Consider the following 25824-nt stretch of genomic DNA (forward strand, 5'->3'; position numbering starts at 1 on the left):
ACTCAAAAGCTGCTAGGCTGAGCTGTGCAGCAATTAAATCCACGTTAATATATGATGAGCGAAATTTGCAGCTACATCAACCGTGCCAACAGCTGCCAGACTAATTTAAGAACTCACGAAAATTCAATCGACAATTCGAATGAACTAAACGGCTGCTCAGCTGATCTGAGGAGCGCCTAAAACCGCTGGTAAATTTAAACAACAGAATACTACAAAGCTAACGAACACAATGGCTACCCAGTTGATCTGTGCAGCACTTAAAACCACATGAAAATTTAGTCACAACTGTAACAACCCAAACCAATTCAATAACTGCCCAGCCGATCCGTGCAACACTTAAAACCGCTTTAACATTTGAGCGAAAGTCCAAAATCACTCCAGACAGCCGTCAGACAGTACCTGCCCTACACGAGGTGACACATGGAACCAGCGGATCTTTCAGCCAAACATATAGACGACGCGAGCCGAAAGGCGAGAGGTACGTTAGCGGCGAGTGGCGCACGGAAGAAATGCTACCAGAGTTAGCCTCCTTTGTACTGCTTAACGTGCCCCGCGGAGTAATAATGTAGACGTGAAAGCGTTGTGACGTATGGTGCCACGCAGATAGAACACGACACAAATAATATTTTTTTTTTGTATATTATTTTCAGGAACTCAGATTGTGGTGTCAGACTGACCTGTAACCGTGCCATACGTATAGGCTCCATCGGAGGTTGACAATTTGTAAGTTGATGTCGTGTGGATACCTATACTTTTTGTTATCCGCCACATGATGACGTAACGCGCGGAAGCAGGTGGCATCTGCAGGTTGCGTATTTCCCACTAGTCTTTGAACCGAGGCGCTCGCCTGTCTCTTTCTGAAGCCGTCGTCACACGTGAAGTGAGAGGCTACATCGACCATAGCGGTTGCTGAGCGCTCGGGAACCGTCACCGTGGTGTAGGAACGAGCATCGCGTGCTTCGCACCAAACCTCGATTATCACGTGACTTCATTGTGACATTGTTTGCGCTACGGCCTGTTGTTGTTTAAACATTTAGTTATAAGTAATAGCTGTGGTGAATAATTGTCGCAACTGCGGATGAAAGCGACGTACGTGACAGAAGCATCAATTGCTTTTCGTAAGTAAAGTAACACAAAGTGAGGCATTGTGTTTTGGCAATAGAAAGTCCCTTATGTTCACCTGGATGGCCGCTCCACACGGGACTCAGAGCGCTCGCCCCCGCGTCCTAGGCAGCAGCTCTGGGTTAACGATTCGCGACGATGTACCCGACAAATTCTGAAGAGCATTCTGCATGCGTCTGTTAATTCAAAGACACTTAAGACGATGAAAAATGATTTTAAAAATACTGCTGTCCTCGTCCACGAAATGTCGTCGAATACACAGTTGACGAAACAGTTTGGAACGTTTGTTGGTGTCGACCAAGATGTGGAACATAGACTCCTGATTGACGTAGCAGTACTACACTAAACATGCTACATGTTATTATAGTTTATACTTCTTGTACTTTTAATCCTGCCATATTTTAAATGTCTTACGTTTTCTTTTAGTGTAAGAGGTTGTTGAGAATAAGCTCCGAGTCTGCAACAATATTTTTAATGCATCATGGACTCGGGACAGTGGCCGACTACCAAGTACGTAGAACTAAAACCGGATAGCAGCCGTATTACAATCAGTTTTTTTTTTAAGCTATACTATGGTCAGACAACAACTGTCAAGCAGTCAGCTGTTGGGGTACTGAGGTCAGAGAAATATTGACGGAATCCAGATTTATTTCATTTCTCCTCTTGTACTGCACCAAGCTTTGTGGTACATCCGTTCACTGTGTGCATAGGGGCCGGAGGATGGCACCAGCGAAGTGCGGAAACTGAAGTACGGCTTTATTTGGTTTTTGTTCTTCATACTAAGGCTGAAACATGTTCCGAACTTTGATATAAAATAAATTAGCTGTTGTGGAGAGCCGAGGATGGCATTGTTCAGTAAACATTTTGTCTGTGGAGGCGAGAAAGGGCTACGTTATCCTACGTCTACGAATATGCTACCTACTGCAGGAAGGTCTTGTATCCCGTGTACACCCTCACTGGCGAAAATTTGCTGGACACGGTGAGTAACTTGGCGTGTAATGTCACAACGCGAATGCGAGTGTGCCAAACGCGCTCGAGTTGGCGCTGCGGCTGTAGCTGCGGAATTTCGGGTTGCGTGATGTAAGATAGGTCAACGTTCAGCGGCAGTAAAAGTCAGCCGAGAGTAAGTTGTGCCCAGCCCTGGCAGACGCCGGCCTTGCGCAACGCTCCCACAGTGTGCCCCACGTGGACGCTGTCGGGACAGTTGCACGTTTCTCACCAGCTACAGAAGCCGTACATACCGGGTGGTATGCTACGGAGTAATCGAGTACTGTAGACCCCTGCCTCCTCGTAACCCCATGTCGGCAGCGGCTGCGCCTGGCGTTGCGGCTGCCCGCGACACACGCTTGTGCGCCGGGACCAACCGCGACAGCGGGGCAGGCGTTATTGCACGAGGCCGCAGAAGCAGTGTAGAGCAAACCAAGTCATATGTTTTATAAGGGACAGCCAAGTGAAAATGATACAGATCGAAAACAATATGTAGACCGTTTATTGTTTTAAAAGTATTCGCCATAACTGTTAATACATTTATCCCACTATGAGACAAGATTGTCAAAGCATTCGTAAAAAAATGTTCGCTGTTGCTTACGCAACCACGGTTGTACCGAGCGTGCACCTCTTCGACCGAAGCAAATCGATGGCTGGGACGGCTCGGGACTGTATCGAGGATGTGTAAGGGTTCCCAGCAAGCGTAGTGGAAACAATTTGCACGTACACTGACGAGCCAAAATATTGTGACCTCTCCCCAGCGCGATACTACTTTGAATTTTTGTTTAACTACTTTCCTGTGAGATAGGGTAGCTACATATCCTTTTTGTTGTTCCTTATTCATAGTTGTCCAGAATGTATAAAACATTTGATTACAGTTCACATCAGATATTGAATAATACAGTCACGTGTTCTTTGATTTGCAACAGAATTTCGACGAGCAGAATGGACCCATTTTCCTAGGTTCTCTTACTATTTCAATTTGTTTTTCCTTTTTCTTACCCCCAGTACTTTTACATTCTTTAACCTTTTATTCTACATTTTAGCTCCATTTCATTTCCAAACAGAAGGATCTGTTTTGCTTTCCTTAGCACAGCTTTCCTGCCATTTCAGTACCTTCATTCGTAAGTTCTGTTTCTCAGCATTATTCAGTATGATCACTTTTCAGTTTGTCTTTTCCTTTGATTCTGGTTGTTTAACACCACTTCATTCTCTATAGCTACAAGTGGTTGTAAATTATCTTTTTTCTATTTTCTGATTTCTTACGTCTTATTCTTTGTCGAACTTTAGGGACCAACTTTCTTCTTCCGTTTTCTTGTTTGGTTTGGATCATCTACTTCTGACCCTCACAATTCTCTGCTGTCGTAGGTTTATAATTTGTACCCGAATCTATAAAATCTCATCCTTTTGAAGTACTTACATTTAACTTAGTGAATACAGAAGGATCGTGTAATGGTGAGAATGATGCTTGCGGTACACTTGGAACTTCTGAACGGTGAATTCCAGATAGTTGAGGACCATCTTCAATATTCTACTTCCCCTTGATTAATAATTTTTTACTTCTATTTGAGTTTCCAGCAATATGAAGAGAAACCTCCAGAAAATTCGGCGATTCGATGTAAAATTTATATAATACGTTCTTCTAGCCTACTCTGTGTAATTATTAAAGGCCTGTCGCAAGAGATTACCATCTGCAAACTGAATGTTAAGCTTTGGTAAGATGGAGAAATCCGAATCTAAGCTTTTTGTCCTCCAATTTTGTTTTGTATTAGACCTACACTGGATTATTTTCTGACGGAAAACAGTATAGTTTATTATTTGTGGACTTGTACTTTTTGATATTCTTTTACACACATTAACTAATCACTTAAACAATTATTAATTTATTGTGCATTAATCATTGCGCTACAAAACTGAGAAATTGCACAAAAGACGTAATACATATCGCCTGCAAATTCTAAATAATTATTACATGGCGCAATAAAAGAAACACGGTAAATTTCCAAGCAGAAACATTCTTCGCATATACGAGGCTTCATAACTTCGGATTTGAATGTTGCAAGATACGATATTTAGCTAAGAAAGAGCTAAGCATACCTGTGTTAGGATACGGGATTTTTTTTAATCTTATGTAGGAGTTATTTCTTAAAGTGTAGAAACATTTAACAAAATAACTGACAATTTTCTGAGTTACGTATGAGCTTTTGCTACCTTATCGACTACAAGCGACTTTCACCCGATACCTTAGCCGAGGTCACCAACGCACGCTTATGCGGCGGCGCTCGACTCGAAGGTGCGGTGGTTCGAATCATGGTAGTGAAAAACATTCAGTGTCAGAGTTTGGCTTGCAAGAGAGGAAGGAGAGTTATTGGCGTAAATTCCCTGATCGGCATACTTCGCGCAGTGTCCTGGATTAAATTCCAAACCTCTCCGCAGTGAATGTGAATGTCGTGTGACTATGGCCTGCCGTCGGGTAGACCATTCGCCGGGTGCAAGTCTTTCGGTTGGTCGCCACTTCGGCGACTTGCTTGTCGATGGGGATGAAATGACGATGATTAGGACAACACAACACCCAGTCCCTGAGCGGAGGAAATCTCCGACTCAGCCGGGAAACGAACCCGGGCCCTTACGATTGACACTCTGTCGCGCTGACCAATCAGCTACCGGGAGCGGACACCTCTCCGCAGTGTCTCACGAAGTGAGGGCAGGGGACACAATAGATGTTGATCCACCGATCAGTCGGATGGGGAAGTTCAGCTCTGCGGCCGCCTCGGTACCTTTCACGAGGAGCAGGTTATGTGTCGCCAACGGGTTTCACTCTCTCCCTTTCCTTCATCGTTAACACAAACACGACAATACACTATAAAACCAGTCATCACAGGAATGTCGTCACGGATACACACTTGAGACTTCATAACAGGTCGGTGAAAGGCAATGGCAAACAGTCTGAACTAGGACCTTGCCTAGTACGACGGTGCAGGATTCCTATACCTGCTCCCTTACGCTCTTTCCCTGAGTTTGGGACTACTATGACAAGGAAGTGATTTTCAGAAAGGATATATTGTTGTGGCCCCACGACCGGGAACGAACATCGCGGAAACGGCGAAGCTATTAGCTATTAGAATGCTACTGTCATGAGCATGCACGTATAGTGGTCGATGAGCGGTGAAAGCACTAGTAGGGACAAGGTTTGGAACGCCCGCTTCTCACCGTGGAACGTGGAGGTCGGAGGCTTTCGTTCTGTGTAAAGCAAGACAGGCGGCGATCTAGGCAGGTCTGACGGCAGGCTACAGTGTTGGTGCAGGCAATGGGGGACGGTGACCTGGCCTCCCACAGGACCTGCAGTAACAGACGAACGCGTCTAACTACGTGAACATTATTGCCAATTACCTGCATCCCTTCTTGCTCGATATCTTCTCCGACGGAGATGGCGTCTTCGATCAGGATAACTGGACGTGTCACAAGGCCAGGATCGTGTTACGGTGGCTTGAGAGGCGTGACAGTTGACTCACGGTGATGACTCGGCCACCACAGTCCCACGGAACACACCACGGACGCTGTCGGGCTCCAGCTCCCCGCCCGCAAACCACCGGCCCACAGTTCACTGGAACTGCCTCACCTGTGCGACGTCAGACACCTAGCGGTGCGACACACATCCGGAAACACTGCAGGGTCTTGCCGTACCCGAGCCGCGCAAGGTCGGCACTGTATTATGTTCCAAAGCAGGATCGTAAAGGTTTGGCTCATCAGTGTACGCGCGCGCGCACACACACACAGTCCGCCAGCCGCTGTTTGGTGAATGGCGGATGGTACCCCGTAGCGCGGCCGGTGACTGCTTTTGCCGTTGCTTGTGCACGACGGGCGGCCGCGTGCTTTGGGGAGGACAGGTGGCGTGGTGTCCACTTGGCTGAGCTCCACGGCCAGGAAGCGGTGTTTGCGCCGCGCGGAGGCAGCAGGCAGCAGGCGGCAGCGGCGGCGGCGGTGGGCACAAATAGACACGGCACGACACGGCGCGCCCAGTGCTCGCACCGGGCGTCCTGTCTCCAACAGCTTCTCCTGGCCTTGTACAGCAGTGGAACAAACTGCAGTAAACTGGCGAGAAGCTCACCATGGAAGCGAAATGCAGGAAGATCTGCAGCGGATAGGCACTTGGTGCAGGGAGTGGCAACTGACCCTTAACATAGACAGATGTAATGTATTGCGAATACATAGAAAGAAGGATCCTTTATTGTATGATTATATGGTAGCGAAACAACCACTGGTAGCAGTTACTTCTGTAAAATATCTGGGAGTACGCGTACGGCACGGTTTGAAGCGGAATGATCATATAAAATTAATTGTTGGTAAGGCAGGTGCCAGGTTGAGATTAACTGGGAGAGTCCTTAGAAAATGTAGTCCATCAACAAAGGAGGTGGCTTACAAAACACTCGTTCGACCTATACTTGAGTATCGCTCACCAGTGTGGGATCTGTACCAGGTCGGGTTGACAGAGGAGATAGAGAAGATCCAAAGAAGAGCGGCGCATTTCGTCACAGGGTTATTTGGTAAGCGTGATAGTGTTACGGAGATGTCTAGCACACTCAAGTGGCAGACTCTGCAAGAGAGGCGCTCTGCATCGCGGTGTAGCTTGCTGTACAGGTTTCGAGAGGGTGCGATTCTGGATGAGGTATCGAATATATTGCTTCCCCCTACTTATACCTCCTGAGGAGATCACGAATGTAAAATTAGAGAGATTCGAGCGCGCACGGAGGCTTTCCGGCAGTCGTTCTTCCCGCGAACCATAGGCGACTGGAACAGGAAAGGGAGGTAATGACAGTGGCACGTAAAGTGCCCTCCGCCACACACCGTTGGGTGGCTTGCGGAGTATAAATGTAGATGTAGATGGACGGATGAAACCGAGGACGCGGAGATGCGCCTGTTCTACCACCTATCTGTACGCATGTGTACAATCTATCTCAAGTTAACGGAGTTAAAGAGTGCAGAAGCTCTGGGCTCTGACGAAACAATGGCGTGAAACAGGTAGTTACGACCAGAAGGCTCCCTACAGATGTTATTCGATAGAAAGCTAAACATTTGCTTGAAACGGTGTGTGTTAAGACATGCGGTAAATGAAAAGAGTCGTAATTCCGAAAACGCACATTTGCTGTGTTGCTGGTCGCTCTTTTCTTGTACGTCACGTACGTGGAGTTTGTCAGTAAACTGAAATATATGTGCATTCACACACGGTGTATTCGTTACATGTAATCCCATCAGCCCCCCTCCTCTCTCTCTCTCTCTCTCTCTCTCTCTCTCTCTCTCTCTCTCTGTTCATACTGCCATCTTATGCGGCAAGAAACACGTGAAGGTTTTATTATTGCATTCAAACGCCGCCGCCGCGAAAAGCTTCGTAGCCGCAACCCACAGCTTTGAAATGCGGGGACCACAGCGTGAATATCTAGAGTGAATAATGTAATTTCTTCATTAATTGTACTTCGGGACACAAAATGTTCAAATTTGTGTGAGTTCTTAAGGAACCAAACTGCAGAGGTCATCGGCCCCTAGACTTACACACTACTTAAACTAACTTATGCTAAGAACAACACACACAGCCATGCCTGAGGGAGGACTCGAACCTCCGGCGGGAGGGGCCGCGCAGTCAGTGACATGGCGCCTCTAACCGCGCGGCCACTCCGTGCGACAGTTTGAGTCGAATGAATGTTACTAATTACACCTATTTTGTAAGTCCGTATTAAGTTTCGACTACACAAATAGATTCTGAAATAATTAGGCCTTGTAACGCTGTTTGACGTACTCACTATTCTACACAAATTCACCCGCACCACTGTGCTGCATACACTGCAGTGTACTAGCACCTTAAGGTGCCATGTTAACGTTAACCACAAAGTCATCCTAGCTCACAAGAAACTTAAATTCTGTTTCCGTTCGCTGGCTTCGAATGCCCTTCGCAACATTGGAGCCTGTCGTTTTTCATAATCCCTGGTGGAAGTGCGAAATCTGTTGACTTGCTTCAACGGACCGGTGTAAAATGTGGAAATGGCTGTTCACTTAAACTGTAGATAATAATTACTATACGCTCACTAAACAGCTTTTTCGTCTTTTCACGCCGAACATTTTGAGACTTTACAGTCGCTTCTACATCTGTTGCTACTCTTTCAAACACAAAAGCTAATCAAATACATAAAGAAATCTGAATATTATTCTGCTGATTAATAAGGCATTCCATCTTGATTCACTTTTTATGCAGTTTTTGTCGGTGCTTTCAGACTTCATGTATAGCACACCTCTTTTAAATTACAGTAAATTTCAATACTATATCTTTCAAATACATGCTTATCTTACCATAAAATAAGGCGCAGATCTACAGCCTTTCTAGAAAGGAAAAGTGCTATTGTCTCGCTAGGTGTACATAAGTGAGTTGCAGCGTGCTGGCTAAATTTGCATTCAGCTTCCTTTCAGTTCGCGTTAAAGAGCTGTCTCGTGATGAATCGCCGAGATGTGGCTGTCAGATGTATCTTTTGTCAACGTCTGTCGCTTGTGTTAGGGTACGTCTCTGTTGGTGTATCGATGTTTAAAGTTTGATTGATTGATGTATCGGAGTATTTAGTCTGTACGCCACAGCTGTGCCAGTTTTCATCGTACACACTCCTACGAAGTGTCTGTTGGCTTATCTCACTGATACGAACACAAACGTATGTTCGTATTTGTCGTAGCATTAATTGTTGATACGTAACTGCATTCTCCCCGGATGCAATGGTCAGTCCTTCTGCAAGCCGTAGCCGCCAACGGTCGAACTCACTCGAGAATATTTACACGGAACTCGTGTGCAGAACTCCACCTCTTCCATCCAGAAAGGCCCAGATTGACAGGCAAATATCACAACTTCGACACAGGAATTTCGCTGCTGAGTAGGCTCTATCGTCGGAAAAACGTTTGCCTGTGCGGTGTTCGGCCAACTGAACTGTCTCACCCAAAGTGTGAACGCTGAACCTCAATGTGCGTTTCGTGTTCAGCGCTCTACTGCTGATTTGATTTTCATACTTCGTCATGTTCATGTAAAACTGCCGCGAGCAGATGACCCCACTGTTCGTTGCTTTCACTGACATACGTAATGTATCTGACACGGTCGGCAGGGAGAGACTGTATATTTTACTATTGAAAACAGTCTTCCAAAAACTCGGGAAGATGATCGGGACTCTTCATGATGATATCGAGGATGCTGTGATATTTGACGCAACCACATCTAATCCGTTTGCGCTGCAAGGATGTTATGTACTGGCATCTACCTTTTGAAGTATACTGCCCCCAATACTTCACAAAATCGCTTTTGGCGAAACGAACATCGGCATCTGTCTACATATCAGAGCTGACACAGAAATTTTTCATCATCTCACTGCTCAGATCCAAGCGCTATCGTGACCACCTCGTATTCGCTGGCGATGTAGCATTCACAGCACATACTCGAGACAACCATCACGTGTTTATATACACTCATGCTCATAAATTAAGGATAGTGATGATACATGGTGAAACACCACTCTGGTGGGCAGTTTGCTGGTTTAAATCACCTCTTGGTCTGACCATGTGGTGCATTTAACCTGCGGTCGTCGCACTGTGGCGCTGGCAGCAGTCCACATGCGCAGAGGTGCGTTGGTGCATGTCAGAGTACGGTGCAGCGAGTAAGTATGCCGACGTTTTCAGACGTGCTAATGGTGACTGTGTGTTGAAAACGGCTCAAAGAACACATATTGATGACGTTATGAGGGGAAGAATACCAGGGCTTGTCAAACACAGCAGGTCGTAGCACGGGCCCTCTGTGTGCCACAAAGTGTGATATCAAGATTATGGCAACGATTTCGGCAGACAGGGAACGTGTCCAGGCTCTACAGTACGGGACGTCCACAGTGTACAACACCACAAGAAGACCGATATCTCACCACCAGTGCCCGCAGACGGCCACGGAGTACTGCAGGTAGCCTTGCTCGGGACCTTACCGCAGCCACTGGAACAGTTGTCTCTCGACACACAGTCCACAGACGACTGAACAGACACGGTTTATTCGCACGGAGACCTGCAAGGTGCATTCCTGCCCGTAAAGCCTGGTGTCAAGAACACAGTACATGGTCATTGGAACAGCGGTCCCAGGTTATGTTCATGGACGATTCCAGGTATAGTCTGAACAGTGATTCTCGCCGGGTTTTCATCTGGCGTGAGCCGGGAACCAGATACCAACCCGTTAATATCCTTGAAAGGGACCTGTATGGAGGTCAGGGTTTGATGGTGTGGGGTGGGATTATGATTGGTGCACGTACACCCCTGCATGTCTTTGACAGTGGAACTGTAACAGGTCAGGTGTATCGGGACGTCATTTTGCGCCAGTATGTTCGTCTTTCCAGTGGTGCAGTGGGTCCAACCTTCCTACTGATGGATGATAACGCGCGGCCCACCGAGCTGCCATCGTGGAGTACCACCTTGAAACAGAAGGTATCAGGCGAATGGAGTGGCCTGCCTGTTCTTCAGACCTAAACCCCATCGAGGACGTCTGGGATGCTCTCAGTGGACGTATCGCTGACGTCTTCAAACCCTTACGACACTTCAGGAGCTCCGACAGGCACTGGTGCAAGAATGGGAGGAGGCTATACCCCAGCAGCTGCTCGACCACCTGATCCAGAGTATGCCAACCCGTTGTGCGGCCTGTGTACGTGTGCATGGTGATCATCTCCCATATGGATGTCTGGGTCCATGCGCAGGAAACAGTGGAGTTTTGTAGCACATGTGTTTCGGGACGGTTTTCTCAACTTATCACCAATGCCGTGGACTAACAGATCTGTGTCGTGTGTGTTCCCTACGTGCCTATGCTATTAGCACCAGTTTTGTGTTGTGCCACGTAGTGTGGCACCACATTCTGCATTTATCCTTAATTTATGAGCGTGAGTGTATATGTTTGCTACTGCGTGCAAGCCCTTCGCTAAGTGCCCGAGTGTAAAGATGATTGTGATTATGGTGCAGTATGAACGAATTTGCCTGCCTTAAGAGTGGATGGTTCCTTGTCGAATGTGGTCGGCAAATCATGCTATCTAGGCTTGCTAGCGTCAGAAGATGTATCTTTGTGTCACGAGTTAATGCCCGGATGCTTTTGATGAGACAGTGTAAAGCCAAAGCGGCCAACACCTTCGGGATTCTCCGCACAAGAGTTTAGGACAACAACCGTCTTACGGTGACTACAAAAATATCGTGTATCAAGCATGTGTGCTGAACACCGTGACTTTGATATCGTAAGCCTCGTCCACTGTCTCATCAAAAGCATTCGGGTGCCTACTAATAGACATTAGCATGAAGTGTGTCCGCCCTTCACCTCTATGATGAGTTGTACTCTGCTGCGAGGTGTCTGTATGTCTGTGTAGGAACGGTAGCCCTTTCTACATCACGAGCCGAAGCCAGAGAAGATAGTCATGTTGGAAGCTGGGGTCTGGAGCGCGGTCTATGTTCGAACTCATCCAAACGTGTTCCATTACCTTGCTGTCGGGGCTGTGGGCGGGCAAGTCCATTTAGAAATGTCACTGTCCACAAACCATTGCCTCCCACATGCTGCTTTATGGCCTCCGCTGTACTCAGCACAAAACACGCTGTAAGATGTGTTCGTATCCTTCCGTATTAGCGTTATCTTAAGCGCGGTTAGGGAACCACCGCATACCCTAGCACCACCTCCTCCACCCTTCACTGTTGGCGCTGCACTCGATGGCAGGTATCGTCCTCGAGGCACTCGACAAACCCAAACCCCTCCATCGCTTTGTTCAGGTTATAGTGTGATTCATAAGGCCAAATTACTCGATTCTGATCATGTCCAGTGTCATCGCTCTTTACACGACCTTAAACGTCGCTTAACAGAAATGTGTGGCTTACGTGGAGTTGCTCAACCGATGTACTTGATTCTTTGTAATTCCCTACACACACACACACAGTCGTTGTGCTAGGTGAACTGCTGGCGGCACTTTGGAACGCCACAGTTAAACGAAAAAAACGGTAGCAGCATGCTTATAAATATATTTATTCATCTATGTCATTGTTTATATCCGATATTTATTATTCATGAAGAAATTGCTTAAATATTTATTGTGATTTAGAAAGCACAGAGACATTAGGCTACTGGCCTACCTTTTATTGCTATTTCTTTGATATACGTTTATTTAATTTGATTATGTATTTAATAATGAGTGTTAGAGCGTGTTTATGGTCCATTCGTAGGAGTATTTATTTAATTTCAAGTTATTTCGAAAGCGTTTTATTATGTTTGTGAATGTGCGTTGGCTTGAAGATACGGCAGGAGCGCTCTAGCCAATCACAGCGCTCGTGATTGGGGAGACTGGATGGAGCTGGGAGAAGAGCATCGTTTCGAAAGGGAACACAAAGGGTTGGGAACAGGGCGGGGCGAGGGGAGTCGCAGAGGACACGGGAGAGGACTGGTCGTGACGGAGCGACGGACGCAGAGTCGCGGGAAAGACTTGGAGTGGAGCAGTTTGCGCGTGGTCGAGAGAGATAGAAAATTTCGCAGTGCCGACTTGTGCACTTGAGATTTCCGTGGCTTCAACAGTGAAGACGTAGTGTGCGTTTGGAAGTGAATATCTCGCGAGCTATGTTGTCGTACATGACTAATTACGTGCAGTAGGTATCTATTGTTTCCCTGTTATTCAACATAGGTTTTATTTAATTGCTGGACCATCGACACCAATAAGTGTTTTGCAGAAATATACCGCATTCTCAAAAGTACTTTTACCATCGTGCTCATCATTTAAAGTCGTTAAAATAGTACCTGCAGATTTTATTTAATTGCAGTCTTTCATTTATAAATTTCTATATTAATTCGCAATTGCCTTGTGATAAGAACCTTCGACCATTCGATTCATGTGTGTATTCATATTGTTTACTGTAGACTCAGGAGTATTTGTCTTGTAATTAGACGACGAAACCAGCCAAAACTTTTAATATTTCAACTATGAGTCGGAGGGTACGTAGTTGGGGGCCACCATCATCATTTAATTGGAACGCCCGCAACGTGCTGCAAGTTGTCGCCGCCTCGTGGTTTCACTGTCCTCCAACCACTTTCCAGCTGCTCACGGCAGTAGCTCGCCAACAACCGACCTGCTTCGCCGTTTAACGAGGCGCTCGTTCGCCAGCGCCTGCCCCTAACAATCTGCCCTTTGCCAAAGTCGCATCATTGGATTCGTCCGTGTCGAGAATGATTCGCCCATAAAGGGTATCTCACACCTTTTGGATCAAATGGAAACAGGTGATAGTAGGTCCACAACCGACTACATTGAGATAGGCAACTGATGGTCGAAAATGCATGTTTATTGTGTTATGGACATACACAGCATACACCGCATAACAACAACATGGCTCGTAGTAACTGACGACCGCCAGCCTCAACGCATGCAGGGAAATGGCACATGCAGTTCTGCCGCACTCTCGCCAAGATCCTAGGTGTCTGTTGTACACTGGAACAGACAGCGCGTGAAAAACCAGCGTACACCACTGACCACCAAAATGTCCGCGAGCACGCACCTGAATAACACTTAACCTCATCGTTGTATTGGAAGACGAGGTCTTGTCTCATGGCCAGCCTAATTGGCGGATCTCACACCTCTAGACTTCTTCCTCTGCCGTTACGTCAAAACGTTGGTGTACGAAACCCCCGTAGAAACGGATGAAGACCTCCTTATTAGAGTCCAAGCTGCCTCTCTTCCGCGTACACCAGGCACCAGAATCTTTGAGAGAGTGCAACACAACTTCATGCGCCATTCCCACGCATGTATTGAGACTGCCGGCCGTCACTTTGAATACTTACTATGAGCTACCATTGCTTCCATCCTTCAACATAATCGTTTATGGACCCACCATCACCTGCCGAGACACCCTGTGTGTGTACTGTCCTTAATGCACAACGTGGCCACAGCGCCACCGGGCGGCGTCCAGTCTAGTGGCGGGCAGCGGTCACAAATTTTGGCTCTTCTGTGTAAATCTGGCGGGAACACCTATGTGAATGTTTCCTTTTACAAGCAAGTATTTCATTTGCACAGTGAAGTATTGTAACTGTTGAATTTCGTGCAGTGTCAGCTGAACAGTACTACAAGCTTCTTGAGGACATTCGTTTGACCAGTAGGGTAGAAACAGTATGTATAAATGATTATGACGAGGTCCCATACTCCGAGGAGCGTAGGGGACGATGCGGGACACCCGCACCGCCGACTAGGCAAGGTCCTAGCGAAGGTGGTTTGCCATTGCCTTCCTCCGACCATAATGGGGATGAATGATGGTGATGAAGACGACACCGGTCATCTCGAGGGAGAGAAAATCCCTGAACCCGCCGGGAATCGAACCTGGGACCCCGTGCGCGGGAAGCGAGGACGCTACTGCAAGACCAAAATATATCACCCAAAATATCTAAAAATGCACTCAAACAGCTGATGTGTCCCCAGAAGAAACAGTCCCTTGTGTGGAGCGAGGCGGCGGCAAACCACACGGCTGCGCCACGGCGACTCGTCCCCGCCCACCCGCACCTTCTCGACGGGGTCCTCGCTTTGCGCTTGCGATAGCGTTTGGAGTCGGCTGCAGTGTGTTAGGCAACTGCTGTGTGCGCTTACGTGGGATATTGCTTAACATGTCTTCATCTCATCATAGATTTACTCTCACGGCAGGTGCTAGCAAAAGACAACATTCCACTTGACAATGGCGTGGAATGTGCATTCTGGGGCGCAGAACAACATCGGCTCCAAAACTCACTTGACAGTGGCGTGGCGTTCTGCAGATTCTGAATATCGTTACGTCACTGGTGCAGACAGATCCCGTTCCAAGCACCGTGGATTTTGAACACACGCTTTGTAGGCCCTTTAATAATTTACTTTCCTATCTGGGATGAACTCGGTTTGTTGCTGTTGTTGTGGTGGTCTTCACTCGGAAAACTGCTTTGATGCAGCTCTCCATGCTACCCTATCCTGTGCGAGCCTCATCATCTAGAATAATTTGCTGCAACCTACGTCTTTCTGAATCTTTTGAGTGTATTCATTTCTTGGTCCCCTGTACGATTGTAACTCCCCCAGCCGGCCGCGGTGGTCTAGCGGTTCTAGGCGCTCAGTCCGGTACAGCGGGACTGCTACGGTCGCAGGTTCGAATCCTGCCTCGGGCATGGATGTGTGTGATGTCCTTAGGTTAGTTAGGTTTAAGTAGTTCTAAGTTCTAGGGGACTGATGGCCACAGATGTTAAGTCCCATAGTGCTCAGAGCCATTTGAACCATTTAACTTCCCCATTCTTCCCTCCAATACTAAATTGGTGATGACTTGATGTCTCAGAATATGTCCTATCAACCGATCCCTTCTTTTGGTCTTGTCTCCCATATTCTTTTCAGTACCTTTTCATTAGTTATGTGATCTACCCATCTAATCTTCAGCATTCTTCTGTAGTACAACATTTCGAAAGCATCTATTTTCTTTTTGTCCAAACTGTTTACCGTCCGTGTTTCACCTCCGTACATGGCTACACTCCAAACAAATACCTTCAAAAAGAACTTTCTGACACTTAAATCTATACTCGAAGTTAACAGATTTCTCTTGATCAGAAACACTTTTCTTGCCACTGCCACTCTACCTTTTGTATCCTCTTTACTTCGGCAACCATCCATTATTTTGCTGCCCAAATAGCATCACTCAGCTTATATTTTAAGAGCCTCGTTCCCTAATGTAATACCGGTAGCATCACCTGATTTCGTTCGACTACATTCCATTATCCTCCATTGTTGATTTTCATCTTATATCCTCCTTTCAAGACACTGTCCATTCCGTTCAACTGCTCCTCCAAGTACTTTGTCGTTTCTGACAGAATTTCAGTGTCATTGGCAAACGTTAAAGTTTTTTATTTCTTCTTCTCGAACCTTAATTTGTACTCCTGAGTTTTCTTTTGTTTCCTTTACTGCTTGTTAAATGTACAGATTGAATGACATCGGAGATAGGCTACTACCCTACCTCACTCCTTCTGAACTCCTGCGTCTCTCTCATGCCCCTCGACCATTGTAACTGCCATCTGGTTCCTGTACAAGTTGTAAATAGCCTTTCGCTCCCGGTATTTTACCCCTGTTGCCTTCAGAATTTCAAAGAGAGTATTGCACTCAACACTGTCAAAAGCTTTGTGTCTACAAAGGCTAGAAACGTAGGTTTGCCTTTCCTTAATCTGTCTTCTAAGATAATTCGAAGGGTCGGGATTGCCTCACGTGTTCCAACATTTCTACGGAATCCAAACTGATCGTCCCTGAGGTCGACTTCCACCAGTTTTTTCTATTCTCCTGTAAAGAATTCATGTTAGTATTTTGCAACCATGGCTTATTAAAGTGATAGTTCAGTAATTTTCACACCTGTCAGACCTCGGCGTACAGAAGAAATAAATACAAGGACATTTCGCTTCTTTGTGACAACTGTCCCATCTGAGATGTCACTATTTTTTGTTTGTTATAGAAAAAGAAGGGTATACGATCAGTATTTTGGACTGCACCTACTCGTATCGTCGAGTCTATGCTTTAATAAATTATTCTTCATCCGAATTGCGAAATGACGCGCTAGTACGCCAAAGTGAAAGCGTCTACAAAATTAGCAATTAATCACACTATGAAATACCTTTGTGGTCGAAATTCTTCCGCTTTTTCTTTCTGGTACCATGTGCTTCGTCTTCATTCGTCGGTACTAATCTAAATAGAGATTCTGCATGACGTAGTTATTGTTACTACAGCTTCCTTTGTGACAGCATTAAAATAAGCACAATAAGCCATCTGTGCAGTCCTGCTGTGATGACTCTCACTGTCGTATATAAAGTACGTCAAAGTGTATGTGCATTCAGCTGACTACCACAGTGTCATTTATTTTGCGCTTGTCTCACAGACATAGTATCATACGGTTCCATAATTAGCCCTTTGGTATTGTTTCTTTGTTACACTATGTCTCGATATTTTTCAACACACAAAGTACCTGTTACTATTATGAATAGCATAATTAGACCTCTGCAGTAGTTATCTACAGAAAGCAACTTTTCCTCGTCTGTTTTCATTTGTTGCAAGCAACAATTTAGCACTATTGCTGTCAATAATAAACAGGGTGTATCATAATAAATGGTGTAAAAGCATACAGTTGGAAGTACATGATTCTTTCTTTCTTCCCTCTTTTGCCGGTGACTTTGCCCTGCGGTTTCTCAGGGTCGGCATGGTTAGAATCGGATCTGGCAAGGTTACTTTTTCAAGGGATGGCGGGATGCCCTTCCTGCCGCCAGCCCGTACCCCCCAGGACGGAATTAGTGTACCCTAGCTGTCTGCGTCTAGTGTAAATCGTGAAATACTGCGAACGTGTGAAGATGTCTGCGAGTCGTGTAACTGAGACGGAACGCGGGGACTAGCCAGGTATTCACCTAGTGGGATGTGGAAAACAGCCTAAAAACCACATCCAGGCTGGCCGGCACACCGGCAGACGTCGGTAATCCGCCGGGCGGATTCGAACCGTGGCCGGCGCGCCGGTCCGAGTGCAGGAAACAGCACATGAGCGCTCTCGGCTAACCTGGCGGGTCAGTTGGAAGTACATGATACTAGAAGCAAAAAGGTCTCCGTAAAGTTCGGTCCACAAACGGACCGTTTGCGAGATAATTTTGACCTTGTAGCTATAAGCCCCTAGGGATGTGAGTCACTGTAAACACCCTTGCCGATCCGTGACGTGATCTCTGTGTACGTTTTCGAGACGTGGAGTTGTAAACAGGATGGATGCGACAGTACAGTACACAGACTGCCACTCTTGTCAGTTGTTTGCAGAGCCTCAGTTGTGTTGTACGAGTGTTAGTGGTGACGTTGAACTTTAACGAGGAGTATGCGTATATGAATTTCACGTTTGGTAGGGCTAACGGTAATGCTTCGAAGGTTGTGTAGCAAGAAGCATACACTGTCCAGAGGCACCCCAAGAGTCGAACATTCACGAGGGCGCATCGAGGCCTCAGAGAAACTGGTGGCCTTGTATGTGCTGCGAGAGTGGGTAGTCCTGCTCAGATTACATCTGTTGTTGAAGATGTTGTGCTGGAAACAGTCGAACACTCCAGGAATCTCGACAAGGAGAGTTGCCACACAAATACAGTACATGGAATGAGCTACTGTAATGTTCGGAAAACATTGCATTGCAGTGTAATGTGCCCGTACTACCTCCAATGAGTTCAATGTCTCAGCGATGGGGACTTCGGTCCTAGACTAACGATCTGTCAGTAGATGTAACGACAAGCTGTAGGCTCGCTACGTTCCACAGTGATATTCTCTTTACAGAGGAAGCAAGGTTCATCGTGGTGGTACGTTCAGTTATCACAGTTCTCGCATTTGGAGCCATCTAGGCTCCAACCCAGACGCTATGCGTGAGTCTGCACATCAGCGACGTTTCTCATGGAATGTGTGAATAGGGGTACCAGGTGATCGTCTTATTGGGCTGGACATGTTACCAAAAAACCTCTATGGGCGGAATTATCTTCCGTTTTTGTGGCATCATCTTGCAGGATTGCTCAGGGCGTTCCCTCAGACGACGTCGGAGGATGTGGTAGACGCATGACGGAGCACTGAGGCGTTTCGCTACTGTGGTGGGGCGACACCTGATGCGCCCATATGGCCGAAGACGGACTGGACGAGGAGGATCTGTACCCTGGCCGCCAGGATCCCCTGATCTCAACCCTGAACCCCAACGATTTCTGTGTTTGGGACCACCTCAAAGGTGCAGTGTACGCCAGTGCGGTCAACACGGTTGAAGAATGGGACCAGTAGTTTCGAAATGGTCCAGGCGTGTTTGAAAGGATTCGAAACTCATTGTGGCGACGGGAACAGGCCTGCATCCGGGCACAAGGACGAACATTGAACACCTGCTTCAACTGCGAGTACAGTGATGTAGCTGCACTTCCTAGCAAAGTATCTCTGATAACTTTTCTTAATGTTGCACAGTTTTGTTACCCTTTCCTAACTGGGATGACGTTTACACAGAATCAAGTCAGTGGTGACTGGTAAACACAAAGTAGCAGTTGTATCGCTGACGAACGTTTACTGAGAGTTTGTTTCATTCTAGGATCGCGTACTTTCAACTGTATGCGTTTTCACCATTAATTGCGATACACCCTGTATAAATGTGTAAAAACAGGGAATATGCGTAATATTACAGTGCCGGTCTTAGTGTAGAATGTGAAAAGACCATTATTCCTGTGTCATGTGATATTTTGATTTGATGTTTGCGACGTGTTCTGTACGCTGGGGTCACTCCATATGTATCCCTACTGTAGGGACACTGTACTCGAATGCCGGTACCATCTGCAGCTTTCATGGAGCATATATAGCAACTATGGCGCGTACGCTTGTATGAACGATGGTACTAAACCGAATATGTATTTAATTATGTTATTAGGATGTAATTATGATTAGATAGGTTATCTATTCAGACGAAGTAGTCTTCATTACACAACCTTTTTCAGTGCATATCGATTATGCACAGTTAAATGTTTAGTTTTGTTTATACTATCTACCTTACGTATATATTTCAGCGGGATTTCAGCGGAGGTTCGAGTCGTCCTTCGGGCATGGGTGTGTGTGTTTGTCCTTAGGATAATGTAGGTTAAGTAGTGTGTAAGCTTAGGGACTGATGACCTTAGAAGTTAAGTCCCATAAGATTTCACACACGTTTGAACATTTTTTTGAACAAATAGGCAGACGTCCCATGACTTTTGACACCTCAGCGTAGCTTAGAATAATATACTCCGAACTGGTTAGATGCTATTGTACTAATGAAAACGAAGAAAATTTAAGAAAAAAATGTAAAAAGTTTTTATTTGGTGTTCAAAAATGGTTCAAATGGCTCTGAGCACTATGGGACTCGACTTCTGAGGTCATCAGTCCCCTAGAACTTAGAACTACTTAAATCTAACTAACCTAAGGACATCACACACATCCATGCCCGAGGCAGGATTCGAACCTGCGACTGCAGCGGTCGCGCGGTTCCAGACTGTAGCGCCTAGAACCGCTCGGCCACTCTGGCCGGCTTTATTTGGTGCAAGCGAGGTGATAGTTGCGTATTTCGTCCAGTTCGTGGTAGTCGAATATCAGCACGAGTAGCAGAATTGTTGGATTGGATTGTTTGGGGGAGGAGACCAGACAGCGAGGTCATCGGTCTCATCGGATTAGGGAGCGACGGGGAAGGAAGTCGGCCGTGCCCTTTCAAAGGAACCATCCCCGCATTCTGGAGCGATTTAGGGAAATCACGGAAAACCTAAATCAGGATGGTCGGACGCGGGATTGAACCGTCGTCCTCCCGAATGCGAGTCCTGTGTTAGCAGAATTGTTGCATAGGTGTGTGGGGGCGTGGCGAGTCGCTTCCTGTCACAGGATTTAAATTTCCCCTTGGCGACCGTGCGGTGATGCCTGGCGGGAGCAGTGGAGGGCAGGGCAGGGTGTGATGCTGGGGGGAAAAGCCAGGTGCCGGCCCCGGTGTGCGGACCCGCCTCCACACCAGGGCTGGGAGCGCGGCTGCCGGTGGTACTTGCGGTGCATGTGCAGCTGGCGCAGGCCGGCCGGCCGGTCCCCGGGCACGCGGCTGCCAGCTAGCCGCCGCTATTTCTGTCCCTGCGGCCGAGGCGCCGCTACAGAGTACCACCGCTCCGCACCGCACCGCACCGCACCTCACTACACGGCGGCACGGCACCACCGTCTGTCGTCGCCCACCTGCCATCGCCTCCCCCTCCACCTCTTCAGCCGCCCAGTGATCGCGGCCACGGGCACCCTTACCTACACAGGGCTGCGACGACGCCCAAGCGGCCTCGCATTCCCCGCATGCCGTCTCCTGACACGCCGCAAAGTGACTCGCCTGCAAAATAATTTTAAATACCTGTCTCCAGTGTCACTTATTTCGTCGGTTGTGATGTTGCTGTCCCAAATTTACTTGTAAACGAAACATATTCGTGAGTAACTTTCGTTAAAAAAAAGTGCAAACCTATTTTCTTGCAATATCTCGTCGAGCGCATTTATAAACGTTCTGTTCACCGACGACTTCTACGGCGTCACCCGCACCAGGACTGACGACCGGCGCCTCGATATGGCGAGCTCCAGGCCGCTCCACGAAATTATTCCGCATCCACGCCTGTCGGCCAATCAGGATCACGAGCAGAACGTAGGCACTGCCGTCAGCCGTTCCCTTGCTCCTACATACTACACTTCTAGAATGAGATTTTCACTCTGTAGCGAAGTGTGCGCTGATATGGAACTTTCTGGCAGATTAAAACTGTGTGCCGGACCGAGACTCGAACTCGGGACCTATTGCCTTTCGCGGGCAAGTGCTCTACCAACTGAGCTACCCAAGCACGACTCACGCCCCGTCCTCACAGCTTTACTTCTGCCAGTCCCGAGTTCGAGTCTCGCTCTGGCACACAGTTTTAATCTGCCAGGAAGTTTTACAACACTTCTGTCAGGCGATGCCGGAACGGCCGTCCTGGGGAAATCTCTTTCCCTGTACGACAGCCTAGTGAGCTCCGACCGGCAGATTAGGAATAGTACAGCCCCTTCACCTTCAGGCTGAACAAAAACATCTTTCAATGACCACTGGAAAGTGGTGGAGGGGATTACAATATCGCAACAGAGCTAAAACACCTGGAATGCTAGGAAATTAGGTGTTACACGCTGCGTAACGTAGAGAGCTGGTTGTCCGCGCTACTTCCACCTTTTGTTCTAGTTCGTCAAGAGACGTTGCCAGTAACGCAGACCGCTGAAGGCGCCTTGACGGACCACTCGGTCTGCGACTGAGAAGCAATAGGAGACGGTGGAGGCCGCCGCAGGCTGCTCTGACACTGCAGGGCCGGCTGCTGCTGCTGGATGGGGTTGCCGAGGGTCACGGCACGCTGTGGCTCCCGAAACCGAGCTGATAACACATCCTCGTGCGTGTCGTGAGCTGATGGGCCTTGCCACTTCCCGTTCGATTGCCGACAACGACCCAGACTGACGTCAAGGGAGATGCTGGTGTCACCATTAAACGCCAACCACCGACCTAGGCAGACATGCGGGCTGTACATCCTCTTCGTCTTTTCCGGAGAGGATTGTTCAGTTTGGATATAACGGTCCAGCGTTTCTGCAGCCCTTCTGTATGAATGTGGTCGCGGTCGGCTAAGCTGCCGAAAAACGCTCGTGACTCCCCTCACGATACAGGATGTGTCCTAGCACACACTGGAAGCGCCACATTACAGAATAGTATCCGGTGTGGGAGCAGAAAATGCTCGATTGGGATGCCCGTATTCAGCTCGTGAAGCTGACTGGCAGGAAGACTTGAACGTTACGAGAATTTCGTGGAGCGGTATTGCAGTTGGCGAAATTGAAGGTCGGCTAGCAGCGTACGCTGAGCGTACCGGACACGCCGGCTGCCCGTAGCGGCGGACTTGCTGTTCGGAACTTATACTTCCAATGTCCGTAGTTAGTGGCACATTGTGATCGAGGAATTATTTTTTTAAAATACGAAAAGGATGGAAGAATGTTAAGTGCGCGGGCGTCAGATTCTGATCGATGCATTTCCAGTTTATTGGGCGAATGGTGCGATTTAAGGACCACGCACGTGCTCCATAACCACATGGCGAGGCAGTTGTAGCTGCAGTTGGAGGGACGGGACTTGGAGAGGTTTAAACTGAAGCCAATAAATTGCGTACTCTTCTATGGAAATTTGAGTGGGGGTTTTTCCCTTTTTGACTTTGAATTACATTCCTGCCGTATGGTTGTGGAGATCATCCTCTGAAGATGCTAGAAGGCAGCTGAAGGAGGTGTGTGAGGCGTTAGCGGTGTGCATGTCCCAGTGCAGTGGTCGGCATCTTTGCTGAGTAGTTGAGACAGCCAAACGGATTTACGATGACTGTAGAGCAGGAGCAAGTTGAAACGTATCTCGCAAGTCAGAGCGATCTGGGCAACCTCGTTTCGACTGATGGGAGCAATGGGGTGTGGCAGCGCAGAGGGTGAACCGCGGACCGCCAGCGACCGGTTCTGACTACCTCTGCGGAACAGCGTGTCCTCTGGCTTCTGACTGTGAGTGGGACGTGAGGCCGACGGCAGGGAGGTTGAGATTGGGGTTCAGATGGCTCTGAGCACTATGGGACTTAGCATCTGAGGTCATCAGTCCCATAGAACTTAGAACTACGTAAACCTAACTAAGGACATCACACACATCCATGCCCGAGGCAGGATTCGAACCTGCGATAATAGCGGTCGCGCGGTTCCAGACTGAAGCGCCTAGAACCGCTCGGCTACAACGGCCGGCGATGGCAGGGAGGGCGGCGGGAACACAGATGTCGCCCCCTCTACGAGTTAATGTGTGACGTATACGATTCATCTGAAGATCAGTCGGCAACAAGTGCAAACCAGTTACGATACCATTTCTGAGAACGTGCAGTGAAATATTTTGGTGGAAGCACCTTAGTATTTTTAAGATTTGTTGTTGTACCAATTAAACGTATAAGTGTAACGTCATTACAACGTGCGATGTATGCAGGTTTTAGCAGTGCCACTAACGCTATGTATTCGCACGATAATTGACAAGTACAGATACGTTGTTCCGCCGTAAGGAGCACGGCGCCGCGCAGCGCAGCTGTGAATGACCGTCCGGCAGCCGCTCTCGGCAACAGGCCGGTGATGTACTGCTGCAGCTCTGGCCGCGGCCCGCGCCGCCCCTTTCCCGCCCCCGCTGCCTCCTCCTTGCCGGAGAGGAGCGCCCAGCCTGCAGCCTGCCCGCTGTTTGCGGCCCGGACAAGCAGTTTTAGGCGGCGGGGGTAAACAGTTTACACGGCTGAGCGCCGGCGCGGCCGCCACGGCGTGTAAGCAGGGCGGAGCCCCCACCCCCCTCCCGGCACTGTGCGGCGGCCGCCTTCCTGCCGACCAGCTGTTGTCGCGCTGGCAACGCTCCAACGCGCGAGGGCCGCACGTCCGCCACGGGTCGCTGCGCGATGCAGAGGGACAGTCGGTAAAGCCAGCGTCGCCGTGCCCTACCGAACCCCTCCACTGCTGGGCAAGTCAGGCGCCGAAATTTGGTATTTTCGGGACACAGTTGACACTGTGGATCTCGGAATATGGAATTCCCTAACGACTCCCGAAATGTAATGTCCCACGCGTCTAGTTTAAACTACCATTGTGCTTTCAAAGTCTGTTAATTCCTTTTTCACGCGAATCATCTGTGTACAAATACCAGCTCCACTAATCCACTGACCGTTTATACCTCGTGTAAGCGATACTACCGCCATCTGTGTATGTGAACAACGCTATCCGATGACTTTTCTCGCCTCAGTGTACCAGGAGATCAAAAAGTCAGTATAAATTAGAAAACTTAATAAACCACGGAATAATGTAGATAGAGAGGTAAAAATTGACACATATGCTTGGAATGACATAGGCTCTTATTAGGGAAAAAAAGGTTCACAAAATGTCCGACAGATGGCGCTGAACATCAAAACGTCAGTGACTGCGCATGACAATCGTGTATAAAAGGAGCTGTAATGAGAGAGAGAGTCAGATGCGCCAGTAGTCGCAACATGTTGACTTTACCTGGAAAGGCTCTTTTAGTGAAGCGGTATTATCAGAATGGGGAATGTTCAAAAATGGTTCAAATGGCTCTGAGCACTATGGGACTTAACATCTATGGTCATCAGTTCCCTAGAACTTAGAACTACTTAAACCTAACTAACCTAAGGACATCAAACAACACCCAGTCATCACGAGGAAATGGGGAATGTGCTAGTTCAGCGTTACGATCCTATCGCCATAGGAAGGGGATTTGAACGGGCAAAGGTCCGTTGACAAATGCAGCTGTGGCGAGAATGATTTCGAAGTTCGAAGCCACGGATTGTCTAGACGATAGACCCCGTAGTGGCCGACCGAGCACAAGGCGTAATGCTGCTGTGCGTCGTTTGGTGATGATCGTGTACTCAGCCGCCACTTCCGTCATGCTTGGCCTCCCAGGTCCCCAGACCTCTGTCCGTGCGATTATTGGCTTTGGGGTTACCTGAAGTCGCAAGTGTATCGTGATCGACCGACATCTCTAGGGATGTTGAAAGACAACATCCGACGCCAATGCCTCACCATAACTCCGGACATGCTTTACAGTACTGTTCACAACATTATTCCTCGACTACAGCTATTGTTGAGTAATGATAGTGCACATATTGAGCATTTCCTGTAAACAACATCATCTTTGCTTTGTCTTACTTTGTTATGCTAATTATTGCTATTCTGATCAGATGAAGCGCCATCTGTCGGACATTTTTTGAACTTTTATATTTTTTTGGTTCAAATAAAACCCCATGTCATTCCAAGCATATGTGTCAATTTGTACCTCTCTATCTACATTATTCCGTGATTTATTCAGTTTTCAAATTTATACTGACTTTTTGATCACCCGGTATATTCGGTGTTTTGCTTTCGGGTGTGAATTCGAATGAGTTGTTGTGCTTATCCAACTCAGCAAACATGCAGTACAGTTTCCCTATCGAAAAACAGGATTTCTCTTAAATTGACTCCTCAAATTTGGACTGTTTCCCCTCGTTATTTATTGACATCAGTTCTGTACGCTGATCTTACCGCAAATCAGAGGCTTGAAGTTTGCGGAATTCGTGCTATAATACCGATACGCGTTTTTATTTTCCGCTTATTATTTCCGCTTCTA

General features: G+C 47.6%; 1 protein-coding gene across 1 annotated transcript in view; it reads left to right on the forward strand.

Moving 5' to 3' along the window:
- Positions 1–25824, forward strand: part of LOC124789127 — a gene marked incomplete at its 3' end in the record, with an annotated part of 203737 nt that overhangs the window by 30626 nt on the left and 147287 nt on the right. The gene's annotated exons all lie outside the window — the stretch shown is intronic.

This window comes from Schistocerca piceifrons, chromosome 3, assembly GCF_021461385.2.
Source record: "Schistocerca piceifrons isolate TAMUIC-IGC-003096 chromosome 3, iqSchPice1.1, whole genome shotgun sequence".
Taxonomy (NCBI): Eukaryota; Metazoa; Arthropoda; class Insecta; order Orthoptera; family Acrididae; genus Schistocerca; species Schistocerca piceifrons.